The sequence below is a fragment of the Barbus barbus genome, assembly GCF_936440315.1.
Source record: "Barbus barbus genome assembly, chromosome: 36".
Lineage (NCBI taxonomy): Eukaryota > Metazoa > Chordata > Actinopteri > Cypriniformes > Cyprinidae > Barbus > Barbus barbus.
Genome location: NC_136714.1, coordinates 20,989,236 through 21,006,161, shown reverse-complemented (window position 1 = coordinate 21,006,161; position 16,926 = coordinate 20,989,236). Strand labels below are relative to the sequence as shown.

Below are 16,926 nucleotides of genomic sequence, written 5' to 3'. Positions count from 1 at the left end.
GAGAGGCTGAGAATGCATAATTACAAAGGAGCAGAGGCATAAAATAAGCACTCCTGGATTGACAGACACAGGAACATGGGTGGATGGATGGACTGACAGAAGGAGGAATGGATGGATGTAGAAGTGAGATAGATAAAACTGCAGATAGACAGACAAATAAAAAGGGAAAGGGAAGTGGTGTGTGAACATACACCCGGAGCAGTAGGCAGCCAATGCTTCGTCGCCCGGGGAGCAGTTGGGCGTTCGGTGCCTTGCTCAAGGGTCTCACCTCAGTCGTGGTATTGAGGGTGAATGTTGGTTATTCACTCCCCCACCTACAATCCCTGCCGGACCTGAGTCTCGAACCCACGACCTTCGGGTTACAAGTCCAACTCTCTATCAATTAGGCCATGACTGCCCCATAGATGAATAAAAATAATGACTAAAAAGACAGACAGGCAGAATAGTTAGATCACATAGATAAAAGAGAGATACAGAATGATAGATAGAACGACTGACAGAAAGATAAATAAAACAACTGAAAGAATGAAAAACACATCAACAGATACAGTAGAACAATACAACACTAGAAAGAATGACAGAAACACAGATATTAAGACAAATGGATAGACCGACAGAACAACAGACAGACAGTGACTCAAATCGACAGAGAGAGAGATAGATAGATCAATATAGAGAGAGGTAGAGACAGAGGATAGATAAAATAATTTAAAGAATGATAGACAGACAGATAGATGATCTATAGACAGAATGATAGATACGGATGGACAGACAGAAGGATAAAACAATTGACTGATAGAGAACGACAGAGACATATACAGACAAAAAGAGAAAGATAGAAGGATAGATGAGAGAATGAGCGATGAAATGACAGGTAGAATGATGAATTATAGACAAACAGACAGGCAGACGGATAGACAGATGGATGGATAGACAGACAGATGGATGATGGGCAGACGGATGGATGGATAGACAGAGAAATTATGCTATGAACACAGAGGTGTGTGAAGTGATGTGAAGGAGTGCCATGTGTGTTATTCCCTCTACACAGTACTTCCAGGAAGAGAAGGCAAGCTATTTTTGACAGGCATGGCCTGTCACACAGCTGCCCAATAACAGCTTCTTTGCCCCATGCAATGCCTGCACTGTTTTCTGTTTTTTCCTGTTTGCTCTCATTCCACTGTATCTTTAAATTCTGAAGCCCTTCCTGGTCTCAATGTTTAACACACTTCAACGACCAAACAGATAACAACCCAGGAATCATATAATCAATATGAATATTGATCTCTGAATATTTCAGTTAGCCTAATCCAGGGCTCTCAAACTACCGGCCCCAAGATATTTTCATAAGGCCGCATAAGTGTTAATAATTTATCTTTAAAATTCAGCCTGTGAAATAAATTTCGCTTTCTGCATTTTGGTTTGACCTTTTGTTAAAGGGATAGTTCACGCAAAAATGAGAATTCTCTTTCTTCTGCTGAAAATAAAAGATGATATTTTAAAGAATGGTCCTCATTGTCTTTCATAGTATTTTTTCCTACAAAGAGAACGAGTGGGAGCAAAAGAGCGAGGTTGTACAAAAAAAAAAAAAAAACAGAGGAGGATAATTGAACCACCTGATCCCTAGGTTATACCTAATCCTGTTTAATTAACTAAAAATCCTCCAGCGTTTCATCAAAGACAGCCATAAAAGGAGGAGGAATGACAAATCGTGTGGTATGTCCTTTTAAAAGCTCTGTCTACCCTCTCCTTTCCTCCGTGTTCTCCTTTGGTTTGGAGGGTGCACCTGCTGTGAGTATTTCTATTGTAGCTCAGAGCTCTTCACGCAGGCAGCCGTGTGGCTCAAAGTACCTCTTAACCCCTCCGCTGCACCTTTCTTCCCAGCATGCACCACTCTGCCTGTCCATGTGACAATGAGCGGTATTCGGGGATCAGCAGACCTGGGCTCCGCAGCGCAGGGATTTCAATTTCAATGAGCAGCACTGAACATTCTTTACAGAGAAAAGATAATGTTTTAGTGTCTCACCCTCTCTGCTTGTGGAAAAAAATAACTATAGACTACAGAAATAGCCTTTGGCGGTTAAGTCTATAACCACACACGTACATATAAAAAAGCAGGTTTGAAAATTGTAATGGGGGCGTACAGAGATCACACAATTCATCTGTGCTACTTTTAAATGACTGGTCTAAATGCACATTGTGTTAGACCTGGGGTGTCAAGCTCTAAAACAGCTATTTATATGCCTTGGTGTACCAGTGGAAAACACACAATGCATACTTTTCTGGAGCTAACAAAATCATGTTTTGCTGATTTAAAGGGGTGGCTGATTGCGATTCCACTTTTTTAACGTTAGTGTGTAATGTTGCTGTTTGAGCATAAACAATACCTGCAAAGTTACAATGCTGAAAGTTCAATGCAAACGGAGATATCACATTTTCTCATTTTAAAATGTAATTTATTTCTGTGATGTTAAAGCTGAATTTTCAGCACCATTACTCCAGTCTTCAGTAGTTCAGGCAGTGTATACACACACACACACACACACACACACAAACTGTGTGTGTATAAACGGAACTAAACCAGCTGACTGAACTACTACAGGCTGTTGACATCCCTGCAATGTATAAAGGTGGTTAACTGCTGTGCAAACATTCCCTCTCTTGTGGAGTGCCACTGTTTTATTCTCAAGTTTTGACTAAGAGGGAGAGAGATGATTACGCTTACTCAGCACGTCTCCTACTTCAGGCCCAAGCAGGTGGGTTAATGTGGGTCAGAACCAAGGGCAAGATCTACTTTAACATCAATGGTCCTCCTGCCCAGCAGAATGTCGAATACAGCAAGAAAACAGCATGAAGTGGTCTAGATGAATTTCAAGTACACAATGCATTGTACCCTTCTGTGTTTTAAATGTCTCAGAACTTTCTAAAACATAAACTGGTTAAAACTTTACTCAAAAAGCTGACAACTTGTACACAATTATTAGTGAATAAGACTCATTGAGAGTATAATCTGTAACATTTATGTGCTGTAATCGCATAATACACTTTCCATTATAATAGACATCAGGCTGAGGAGTTAAAAAAAATACTTTATGTTCAATTCTGCTACGCTCCATCTAGTGGTTTTTGAATGCTAGAGAAAAAAAAAAAAGTAAATAAAAACACATTTGCAAATCTCCGGCCATTCCCTCTCATTAATTCCTTGTTCTAATCAGCAGTCCACCACACTCCCCCTTCTTTCCGGATTCATCCTCCAATGTTCTTTGTGAGAGGAGCTTGTGATCCTCCTCATATCCATCTCTCCCTCCATTCTCCTTCGGTCTCATCCATCACGCCCTCTTATAATGTTCCTGTTGGCCTTGAGGTTGAGAGGTAGGATAAAGGGGCCAAGAAAGCAAGAAAGACTGAGAGAAAGAGAGCAACGGCCATCCATAAAGATACTTCTTGGGAAGCTGATATGCACATCAATATTGATTAAAACAATAAAATAGGTTCCAAAAACTAATTTTTCAATGATAATTATCTATCCATATAAAGATGGTCTTCCTGATGTATCGGACAAGAGATATTTGCAATATTTCCAACACGGAGGAAGATCCTGCATGACCTGAAACATGTGTGGTTTATAAATGCACTAAGCACATGAAATAAAAAAAGAAGGCTGCTAGTATTTCGTTGTGTAATCCTTTTTTTTGTTTTGTTTTGTCCAGCAAATGAATTGCCAATATTGAGTTTTAACTCTCTTGGAAGAATTTCTTTACAACCTGCAATCATGTCACATTTGGACTGAAAAAGCGTGCAAGATCCTTAATTTTTCTTTTTCTTTAAGAGATACTGCCCTTAGAATTAACACCAAATGATAACCTAAATAATGCAGGCAGAAACAATTAAATATCTGATATTGGTTGAGACAAAAAAGTCAGATATATTGTGCTATTACATTGTGTGAATATTTAATATCACTTTAGTTGTCAAGCTAATTTTGAATTAGTGATACACCGAAAACCATTTTTTACAGAAACCGAAAGTTTTCTCTGAATCATAATTATTTGATTAACACTTAAATAAAAACTTAGTTGTATTAAAACATTTAAATTGCATGTCAGGCAATTTTTTATATACAGTATACTTGATGTAATAAATTTCTACTCCTTTTTGTTTTTGAAATATAAACAGTTAATGATAGTTGTAATAATAATAATAAAAAAGTATGAATATTGCAGTTTTGTTCATGCATTAGCTGAAAACAGCATAGACTAAAATATCTTGAGAGATCTAAAAAAGGACGAAACTAAGTGTGTTGCTGCATCTCAAAGTGCATCTCATTAGCTCCACTTACTGCTTTGCCGTTTATGTTTAAGTCTTTCCCCTTCTGTTCTCTAAAGCATCATTTATGCTGGTGGAGTTGTATTAAGAGCCGTCTACCCGAGTCCTGCTACACAGCTGTTCCCACCTCTCCTGGAAATGTCCTGTCGCACAGAAACACTGACACACAGCATGGCCATCAGGGACATGCCTTCACCTGACATGTAAGGGCTCTCTGTACAGTCAAAGAGTGTTTACATCATAACAGCACAGCCCTTGACACGAAGGTTCAAATCAGATGAAAAACACAGTAGTGAGAGATGTCATGTTAGACAACACAGACACAGGCTAAGCATACATCTGCATTAAAGTTAGTCAAAACTGACTTTGAGGTTTTTGCTCAAAAACATTATATTATAATATTTAAATAATCAATTCAAATCATCAAATTATATTTGCATCTATATAATTACATGTTTTTATTTAAATATTTTAATAGATTACAAGCTGGAAGTTAAACATGAAAAACTGTCCAGAATGCTGCCTAAAAGCTTGGCTTTGGTAACATATCTCTAGAGCCAAATGGCAAAAGCATGAGCCTGTATGATTGGTATGAAGCAGTTAATATCTGCTTCCAGAAAAAGCTGCAAGAAAGCATGGCAAAAATCCTTAATACTGCACACATGTGCCTTGGAGCTGTAAACAGCTGGGGAGGGAGGAATAATATGGAGGAAAATTGAGAGGGATAAATATGCTCTGGTGTCTTGCCAGCATTCCTCAAACCGCTATTCATCGCGAAAGTACATATAATAGAGAGATATTAGAAACAGATGGCTAACTGCTGTGCAAACGCTTCCATCCCTTGTGGAGCGAAGCTTTGATTCTTTCAGTAAGAAAGAGAAAGGAGATTTTGCTTACTCAGCACACCACCCTGTCTGAACCTATGCGGGTGGGTTAATGTGGGTCAGAACCAAGGACTAGATCTACATTAACACCACTGGGCCTCCTGCCCAATGTCGAACAGGGAGTAAAAAAAGAAACGCGAAGAAGGACAAAACAAAGTGCTCTAGAGATGCATTTCAAGAGGACAGCGATATTAGTCAACATTCACAGCTCTTAAAAGTAAGCAGTTATTTACAGCATTATTATGCAACTTACAGTACACTTGTGTGCTTGCTACAAGCAGCATCTAATTTATCATTGCATAGCCTTCTAGATTTAATTTAAAAAAAAAAAAAAAAAAAAAAAAGTTATCTAGATGGTTCACATTTGAAGTTTAGTTGAATTTACAAAAATAACTTCTGATAGTCTAAACAGGTGAATGTAAATATTTAAAATGTGATGAATTGCATATAATGAAAACAGATTTTTTGAAAAAAGTATGAAGGCCCACCCCTAAATATAACTATCACTGAGGCGTAAGCAGATCATACTTTTTCCAACTTTATGCATATTTTCATTTTGTAGAAAAATATATAATTATAAAAATAATTTTAAAAAGGAAAATTTAAATATTTTTCAAATATTTTATATGAAATATAAAAATGAAAAATATATAATATATATTTTCCATCTTCAAATACAAAATGGGGTTTTCAAGCATCAAAACAATATAAGTTTATTAAAGCTTTTTTCACTGTACACATATATATATATATATATATTTTTTTATTATTATTGTTTTTATACGTTCAGGTCAGGAAAATTGTGTTTAATTTTTACATAAATATCTGTTATGCTGAATGGTGACAGAACATTATTTCACCCATATTTTGATATTTTAACTTTTTTCACAAAAGTTATTTGAAACATTAAAGATGACAATATACTTGCATTTGTGTGTATAAAATAACTTTTGTAAGTTTAATTTGATGCGGACACCAAAATGGGACTTGTAGTCTTCGACACACACACATTTATCTCCTCACCCTAGGACATCCTAGCATCATTGTGGTGAATTTTACACATGTAGGTAAGTCTGTAAAAAGGTAGCTGCTGGAATTATTTCCCTTCAAGCAACTTGAGGTTAAGTGTTTTGCTCAAGGGCAAAACTGTGAAAGCTTATGGCTTACTACTTGTGGGAATCGAACCAACCACCGTTTGATTACACATTCTAAGCTTTATCCACTCCGTCACACCACCCTTGGGAAAAATTAGTGCCATAAAGATAGAAAAGAGACTATAGAGAAAAAAATCAGTGTGCAAAACTACAAAACCTCTTTAACCACCACATCAGATTGACTGGATCATGCACTCAGAAAACTGTATTATCAGGCGTGAGCAGTCTGTATCTTTCAGTAACCCACACCGCTCATGAAGAACATATGAGCATGTCGTCTACTGATCCTGAGTGGCAGAACAATTATATCACTTATCAAATCCATGCCCTCTCATTATAGTGCCCTTCAATCATAAATCTCAACAACCCGGCGCCCCCACCCTCCTCTAGGCAGAAAATTCCCCCAGATTCTGTTATTTTCCCTGATGCAAGGCCTTTAAGGTCCAGCCAGCCTGTGGAGATGAATGTTGTTGGCAGCTTCCACTGGCAGCGATCCACAGGGAAAAACTCATCAGCCTGCGTCCATGGTTTGGGATGCAGTATTTTGCGACAACGACGAGGTCTGAACTCCTCCAGGATGGGATGAAGGATATTTACCTCTAACACTGATCTGAAGGCTAGACATCATTTCCACAAACAGAACTCATTTTTCCGGACATTTGCTGAAACATAAACCTCAGATTAAAATCAATTATCTGGACCCGGTGCGGACTGAAGTCCTCTGGTACAGCAGCTTCTGCCATTCCATCATAATCCAGGGGAGTTATAATAAAACATAGCGCCCCTTCATGACCCTGCACACATCTGTGCAGAATTAATATCTCCATATGCCTCTGACCCCTTTCCTCTATTCATTTCCTCATATCGGAGGGGAAAACATTCCGTTTTGGGGAATTGAATTCTTTTCTTTTGAGTCCTTTTGAAGCACATCCTCACTGAAGAGTGATTTTAATAATCTGACCGAAACATCTTAATTATCTCTCTATATCTAAATCCTCAGTGACCAAACAATGTGTCATTCCTCTCATCTGAATATAATTCCTTTGAGTAAGATAACAGACCTGATCCTTCAGGGAGGACAGCTTTAAGTAGTTTTAAGCACTATTCTATAACAGAGTCCCAGAACGTCAACAGATTAAAAAGGATATATTCCTTAAATCTGACTGAACATTCAACCCATCACAGTTATAATCAAATGTGTCAATACTTAACATCTATTTCAAACAGGGGGTTGGGACATTATCCAATATACACACACACACACACACGTGTTTTAGATTTTAATATTGTGTCATTAAATAAATGAATAAATAAATTGTGTGTGTGAGACCATTCAGTTAAAGATAATAATGCAGAAAACTGGATTTTGTATTAAGGCATGGAAAGTATGCAAATAAAATACAGTTTAATCAATTAAAAAAAAGAATCAAGAGGAAGACAGAAACAGGATGGGGCGATTATACAAAATATGTAATTTATTTTAGATTATAATTGTGTAATAAGTATGTTTTAAAAAAATTCTACACATCAATCAGAAGGCACTTTAGCTATACTGAACTGCAGAGGTCTTCAATCATACATACATACATACATAATAACAATAATAAATGTTTTAATGCTACACCTGAATTTGGGCATCACAATATAATAAAATTAAATATGAATTTTTATCTGCTAAAGATTACACTTAACATTATTATTAAATTATTAGTATTTTTTTAAGGCTGTAAAGACTATTTAAATGTGAAATAGAAAAAATTTACATTTAATGGTACAATTAAATATCTAACGTAAACAAATTAGATAGTTTCAATTACATTTTTATTTTACACTTATTTGAACTTTTTAGCTTCATAACTTTTGCTTTTAATATCTTATTTTTTTAACACACATAAAAAATTATTTAATAATTATTTTTTTAAATGTGCATTAATTAAAAAACATTATTAAAATGTATCAATAAAATTGCATTCTAATAATATAAATTATTTTAATAACTAAAATTGTATTAGTTAATCCATAAGTATTTCTTTTCCAGACCACAAAACTGGGCAGACAGAATGTCATGGAACTGGACAAGTAAACAAGACATTTCAAATACATATCAGTATAAAAAGCACCACACACGGTCTCCATGAGGATGGTGTGTTGTGGTATTTTAATGCTGCGTGTTGACAAACTGGGCAGTGAGCTGGTGCCCATAGGCCCAGTGACCTGACCTAGCATGCAAACAAACCATAGAAAGAGAGAGTCAATTAGCAGATGCATCTGGTGAACAGTGCCAGCTATAAACCCGTCGAGCAAATCAGAAACGATGTCCTCTGCCAATAAACTCCAGATCGATAGGCTGCGAGCTGATGATTAATCTGGATGCTGAATACATACAGACAACTAGGGCAGATGACAGTGACAGAGGCTGGATAGCACACAGATAAAAGAGAAAACTACATGAAAGTAACCTTCGTAGGTCAATTACTGCCATCCCTCACACGCAGCGGCGAAAATAGGCAAGTGTGGGCACTCTGGGTAAGAGTGGTTCATAGACTGAGGCTCAGTGTGAACTTCACTCAGAGAGTGATGGCCATTTAGTCATTTAATGGGTTTTTACCCAACAGACGGTCTCAGTGGCAAAGCTCATATGGTTACTTTTGCTGCTATATTCAACAAACTCTAAAGACCAGTCATTAGAGAGTCACATGACACTAAAAACCAGATGGAACAAACAAAACAAACCCACATGCTGACGATTCATGTTGTGCTTGCTAATTTCCTGTGCTTTTGCCAGTGATCATGCACACACATCCAAGTACACTTGCGCAGAAAAAAATCCAGGCCCGTGTGATGTAGGTTTGTCTGCGGCGCTATGTGTATGTGTCCTAACAAATGTCATTTGATCAATAAAAATCTTCTATAAAAATCTATATACTTATATGGATGGGCCCGAGTTTATATGACGAATGCATGTGTGTGTAACCATGCTTTTAAAGATGAGCAGGGCATATATAATGCAGAAAACTGAGTTTTGCATTCAAGGCATGTATGTAAGAGGGGGAAAAAGTCGGGAGGAGAAGGAGAGAGAAAAATGGGGAGATGATTCAATATATATCATTTTGTAGTCGTTTAATACATTTTAAAATATTAAAAAATATATATATTTTATATATGGAATAATTTACAAAAATATTAATTTGTATGTGTGCATGTTTTATATATATATTAAATTCTAAATAAACAAAAAACACACATACATTTATATGCATGTGTGTGCATTTTGTTTACTTTTAATTTGAAATACATTTTAATATTTATACTAGAAAATAGTTATAGAATTATGATATTTATATTATTATTATTTTTTAACAATAACACCACAATACGTTTTTTTTTATAAATAAAATCAGTTAAATCCAGTTTCCTGCAAGAGTATCCACATCACACTCTTCTCTTTTCCTATCTATATGTCTGACATTAGTAGTGTACATGTTGAGACAAGGTGGAGCTTATTTAATTATTTACCAACAGGAGTCCATGACAGAGGTGTTGGCCAATGAGAGATCAAAGCCAAGAGATCACCATATCATCAATACTGCACTGTCTCATTAGAAATGTGGATATAGCTAAATTCATGTCTTCAACTATTCTCTCTTTTAAGAGGCAGCAGGTCATGCTGCAGATACAAGAGCTTGTGCAACAGATGGCCTGGGTCCAAACAGGACAATGGGATGCTGGGTATGGGACGCGGGGGAGGGGTCAGGCTCAAAAGTATTAAATGACATGCTTAGGTCTTCCTTTAAGGCTCAAACGAGGACAGAGGAGATGAAAGGCAAAAACAGGGTGGAGAGTCCTATTAATTAGCTACAAGCTTCTACTGCTCAAATTGCTAATTATATTGCAACCACAAAACACACAGGAACAAGTCACTTGTGAGCAGAGGTTGGTTGTAAACACCGTGTAGCCTAGTTGGTGCATTAAATGTTATCACTGTACAGTAAACAAGGTAAGAGTGAGCAAATACATAATATTATTTAATTTTTCTTTATTAAATTTTGAATGCAGTACAGTCTGCTTTGGATAAAAGCATAAATATACATATTACTGTGATATAGGTCCAATAACTTAGTAAGGGAAACAAACCTATTTAGTTTTCACTAGGAACCATCAAATTCTCAACATGTTTCTTTGCCATCCAAACTGTCTTTAAAATCCTGTCGTCAAGAACAACCGATTATTTCAATCTACATTATACTAGGATTGTGTAACCAGACTAAAGCTCGAACTCATTTCCTGGTGTGGTTTGTGGAGGATTTTATGCTGTGTGTCACTACATTAGTCTGAAAATAAATATATAAAGAAAACCAGCCCGAGTTCTCTGCAGCATGAAAGAAAGACTGCCATGTCAAGTCTGGGCGTTGCTTTTTCCCTTCACAATAATTCAGCGCTTGTGTATGTGTGCGAGCGAGTGAATGCGAAAGAAAGAGCTAGAAAACAAGACGTGAGTGGGAGGTTCATTCATCTAAAATTGCTTTATATGTATAGTAATTTAAAAACCAAAAATGGCTTAAGAGCCATAAAAATGTCTAGAAAGTATTTTGGCAAGTGAATAACTAATTTTACTGCACTGTGCTTTCACGTGCAACATGCCAGACATACTGAATGCGAATAGATTTATCAGATATTCAGCAGCTTTTATCTTTCCTACTTAAAGTCAAATCCAAATCCATTTGACAAATAAACATACTGATAAACTAGAACTTTGATTACAAGTCACAAAGAATTTGCCAAATGTGACCCTTACCAGCATCATACCTACAGACCCTTAAAACCAACAGGCATGTGATTTATCAGAATCATTTCACAAACACAAAAGCAACAAATCTGGGATCAATATATCAAAGATATCACATGCTGTGAGAAGGTGGTCTTAAAATCACAGAAATGCGGGCCAATGATCTGCAGTCTGTCAGCCATATATCAACAGGTCCCCAACAGGGTGTAATGAGTGAGCATCAATCGTGCCCTGCCTCAAATTGATGAGGTCTGTCAGAGAAAGGCAGTGTATATTCTCCATTTTATGGTGAGGCTAAATCAAGATGAAGAATACAAGGGACAGTCAGTCACCTGCTCTATGCCCATGTAATGAACAAGAGATCATATTGAGAGCTAGGACTTAAAATGTGTTCCGCCTAATCTGAGACAATCAGCTGAGAGGCTGAGAAAAGAAATTATATGAAAAACACTGATATGCAGCTTTAAGTTTCATTTAATGAAGAAAAGCCAGTGAATAAGAGAATGGAGAGATGGGGGAAAGACTCTCTCCCTTCCACCATTCTCTCATTAACCTGTTTTACTTTGTTGGGAAGTTGGGCAATGGAAAAAATATATCCCATGTTTACGTCGGTGTAAACCCACTCAATGCAAGATGAACTGAAAGCAGTCTACCTTTGTAAATGCAAGTGTGCCTGTAAAGTACTGCTGTCTGACCATTCAAACACTTTGAAATAATCACAATTATTCAGATTTGAAGTGATGAATTTGACTCTCTACATACTTTTCTTGTCAATAAGAAGGAACTAAAAGCTTAAGGAAATAAAATAAAAAATATGTAACACTTATGTTCAACATTTTCCATTTAAAGAGAGAGTTCACCCAAAACTGAAAATTCTGTCATTAATTACTCACCCTGCATGTCGTCCAACCCCTTAAGACCTTTGTGAAGATACTTTTGATGAAATCTGAGAGCTTTCTGACCCTGCATAGACAGCAACACAACTGACATGTTCAAGGCCCGGAAATGTAGTAAGGTAATCAGTGGTTCAACATTTATTATATGAAGCAACGAGAATAATGGTGTGTGCAAAAAAACAAAAATAACACGCATCGAAGACAGACATGAAAGAGAACCACTGATGTCACATGGACTATTTTAATGATGTCCTTACTACCTTTCTGGGCCTTGAATGTGGTAATTGCATTGCTCAGGGTCAGAAAGCTCTCGGATTTCATCAAAAATATCTCAATTTGTGTTCTGAAGATGAATGAAGTTCTTACTGGTTTGGAACGATCAATGACAATTTTCATTTTTGGGTGAACTATCCCTTTACAGCTTTCTACAGCACAAAAACAGAAAAGTTCACATTAGGTAGCACGACTACATAAATGTGTGTGTGTTAACTGTGATTAAAATAAAATTGTGTGTTAAATTTTTTATTTTAACATTTTATATCATTCACAAGCATTAACATGACAGCTCTATATTTGGACACTTTAGCCATGAATGTGATAAACGTATTTGCATTATATAAGAAAATATCAAAATAATTATAGTAGCCCATTTCAGTTAAGACATTCCACAAAAAAAAAGATTGTTAGGTTTAAATATTCAAAGTAGTAGATATATTGTTCAGAATGAAGACACAAATCTTGTTTATTCTGTATATTTATATGATGAACTACACTACTGGTTTTCTGCTGAGGGAACTGACTTCCTAGAACCAAGAAAAATGACACCAAGACCAGTTGGTTAAAAATACGTTTAAAAGTGTCTCAGAAAAGTAAAGTTAGTGCTGAGAAAAGCCATTCACCAAAATCACAGACACTTGGTTTGATATTTTATATCTAATGCAATGAAATTCAGAGCTTTGTAAATGGATAGTTTACAAAGACTTCCATTATAGGGTCAAAAATAATGGATGTCAATAGCAGCTAAACTGCTTTGTAACCAACATTCTTCAAATATCTTCTATTGTTTTCCACAGAAGAAACTCATGAAGGTTTGGAAAGACTTGAGGGTGAGTAAATGGTTGCAGCATGTTTTATTTTTGAGTGGACTATCCTTTTAAGTGTGACTTAAAAGGGGTCATCGGATGCAAAATTCACTTTACAAGTTGTTTGAAAATAAATGTGTGTTGGAAGTGTGTACGCACATCCATCCTATAATGATCAAATTTAATATATTTAATATTTTTTTTAAATCCCTATTTTAAAATGCCCTCTCTCAAATCAGGCTGTTCTGAGACTCCTGTCAGAATGACATAGTTCTGCACAGGCCGCTCCCACGATAGTTGATCGACAAGGCCGTCTTACCTTAGACCCGCCCTGAGTGAGCTGAGAGCTGTCCGCCATTGTGTCGACTAGATGTCTCCGATTAAGCGATTGAGGTGTTTAGTTGTTGGATGTAAATGAATATAGCAGTCGTCCTTTACTCCCGACATCTGAGCCGCTGAAGACGCAGTGGATTAATGTTACTTTCGTTTTGAAGGGAATGTGCCGATCACGATCTACATAAATGTGCCTATGTTTGCGCGAATCATTCGTGATCCAGCTTCATCTACAGGAGAAGTGAGTATAAGGATTTTTATGAATCTTTGCAAATCGCCTTTCCTAATATATGCTATTTAGCCAGTTTCACGACGGCTGAAGTTTACAGTCTTTTCGTCACCCCACGGAAGAGAGGGATGGGGTCAGCAGAGCTCATTAGCATTTAAAGCAACATGGACTATAATGGCTTGATGAAAACAGAGCTGATTTTGACTGATTTTGATTATTGAGAGTAAAGGAGGTGTTTTTTACACTACCATTGAGAAATTTTAACCAAAGTATGTTATAGACTTTTCATTAAGACCCAGAAGAATCATATCAACTTGTGGAAAATGGGCATCCGATGACCCCTTTAATTGACATAACTATACACAGTGTCAAAGAAAGCATTTAAATACAGTATTTTGCAACAATGTGATTCATGTACTAAATCCACTATAAATTAAATTATGATAGATGCCACTGCCATCTTCTCACAGTGATGGCCACCCTCCTTTTTTGCATCACATTTAGTATTTCTCAACTTTTTGATTCCATCACTGCATGTACTGCTCTGCTGTCAATATCTCAATGCCCTGAACAAACTTGCGGCTCAGCTTCCATGAACGAATTGAAAATGCTCACTCAGCTCTGCACAAGTGGACATTTAAGGTTAGAGGCATTGGTCTAGTGATGGATCTTCTAGCCTGGCTCAAACTGAGATTGCAAAGCAGAATTTGACTGTTAGCTGGTAAACAGTTCTGTCTTAATCATCTCTCAGTGTCAAGACAAAGACAAAGGCAAGAGGCAACCTCCTCTAAGTTTGAGCTATGGGCGCCCTGGAAGTCCCAGCATTAAGATTCAATCAACTCGACTTAACAGGTGCTCTTATATGGGGTCACCCTTGAAACAGAAGATGAGGAAAGACCACTGATCATATGGGCTATCATAGCAGCCCTGTGAAAAAACACTGAAGGCCATGCGGACAGACCAACCAATCATGAGATGCCAAAGGGTATCACATGCATTCAATATAGCCTTTAAAGATGATGCAAACAGGTCACCTACAGCATGTACAATCCATTCTCATCATGGAGTCTGAAGACCCACAGAGAGAGATGGAGACAGCTGACAGACAGACAACTAGACATACAAAGAAAAGTTTAGAAGACACAGGCAGAGAAATAATTATGTCAGTCCAGCTCAACCACCTGCAAGAGTGCCTCTTCCTCATATCAAAACATTGTGTACACAAACAAACCTCCTTACCAGACACAATATGATACAGAAACATGATTATTTATTTTTATTCTAACCAGTCACTGGCTCTGAACTGGATATCTCAACCCATTCTGAAATAGCGTTTGCCTAAAATTTTGCTCCAATTATTGATTGGCTGTGATTGTGCTGGATCTCACAGCTCTTTTGCTTTCTTCTATGGACAGACAACAGGTTAGAATAGTGGCTGTATCCAAACATGCATACTTCCCTATATTTACACTCTTAAATATAAATGTTCCACAGTGGGGTTTCACAGCCATGCAATAGTAGAACCATTTTGCATCGGCTCCCCGAAAAACCATTCGGTGAATAGTTCTTATCAGTTTTTCAGTGAGATTTTGTGAGATGTAAAGTTTCCATGTATGTCAAAGGATCTTCATGGAACCACTGATTTCAATAAAGAACCTTTATTTTTAAAAGGCAGTGTGGGCAACAAAAAACTAAAAAGTAAAAAAAAAAAAAAACTGTAGGCCTATGTGAAAAGAGTAGCATGTTCAAAAAGATTAGTATGAACTTCACAGGCAAACAGGAGGCAAAAAGTAACCAGATGACCAACTTCTTCTGGTGAGATTCTTAAGTGTGCATTTACTGGAAACATCACTATCCCTTGAGGCCACGGGAGAGGATTCATGAATGTCATAGCAACTGGTATACCAGTTGGTAGGTCACATGATTATGACAACATGATGAATGTTGTATGTTTGAACTACATTCATACTATAAATAACTTTTTTATTGGTTCCAAAGCAATTACTTAATCAAAAGAAGCATCCACTAAAGAGAGTATGCAATTTCCGATACAGATACTGTTACTTTAACCATGAGTTCCACCAACTAGAATGTATGTAGAATGCATGGGAATGTGTGAAGTTGCCACAACTTCTATACAAAAAGGTGTATTACTTTGGTGTTTATGTCTGAAAACACCAAAATAATCCAAGACAGAAAAAGGAAAAGCAAAACATCTAACGTTCAGGGTTCATGTACACATCACAAAGGTCAACACAGCACAGAGGAAGTCTTCACTGTAACTAAAATAGATGTTCTTCATTCTGCTAGAAAAATGAGAAATAACTCTGCCTGCTAGCATTCAGGGAGCATAGGAAGGCACCGATCAAAAGTACACTGTGCTGAAATTATCTGCACCTAGCAAAACCCCCGTCTATCTCTCTCCATTCTGGCTGCTCAGTCAGTTCTTGTGTCTTTACCCAGGCTATGTCTCCATTACATGAGAACAAGAGCATCAAGACAAGTGGAAGGTCATGTTCAGCCTGGGGGAGAGGCTCGTCCATTTACTCATGCAGATCAATATGATTAACTGGGAGGAAGCAGCCTCCCCCCTCTCCCAGCTTCTGTTTAAGAAAGGCAGAATGGCAGGAATTTATACCCTGCTGTTCATTTGTGCCAGTTTTCCCCCAGCGAAGGAGGGAAACAATGATACAGAAAGGCGGCAAACTGTTCATGTTAATTTTCTCTTGGCACACAACTCTACAGAGATTCCCAAACACAGGGGTATGAGAGAGTCAAACAAGCAGTATCAGTGGAACAGAGCTTCTAGCTATGTGCCAGTACTTTGAAATATGCTTGGGATGTGCCTTATCTTCACTTTCAGATGCTTTCATGTTTTGTAATGTCATTAAAAATATGATCACTGTAAAATTCTAAAATTCAGGCCTCATATGAGGTTCCTCAGATTGCCACACTGGTGGAAGCCTTTGGAGAAAGTCTAAGCACTTTTTCAAGATGTCTCAAAGTGCACTTAAGGAACTTCAATATACTTTAAGTGCATCAAAGCGGGTTGCTTATTATTATTGGCAATGTTTAGATTTCTAGAAGAAACTAATGGGTACTTCAGAGAATAGCCCTTTTAGAAATGGTGCCTAGAGTTTCTCCTGAGAGGTCCACCGGTGTCTGTGCTGTGGCATGTGAAGATCAGGTCTTAATACAACTGACAAACCAAACGATTCTTCAGAAGAAAAACAACA

At 37.1% G+C, this 16,926-nt stretch overlaps 1 protein-coding gene across 1 annotated transcript in view; it reads right to left on the bottom strand.

The window, feature by feature from the left end:
* Positions 1-16,926, bottom strand: part of LOC306856080 (whirlin-like) — an 83,547-nt gene that overhangs the window by 63,776 nt on the left and 2,845 nt on the right. The gene's annotated exons all lie outside the window — the stretch shown is intronic.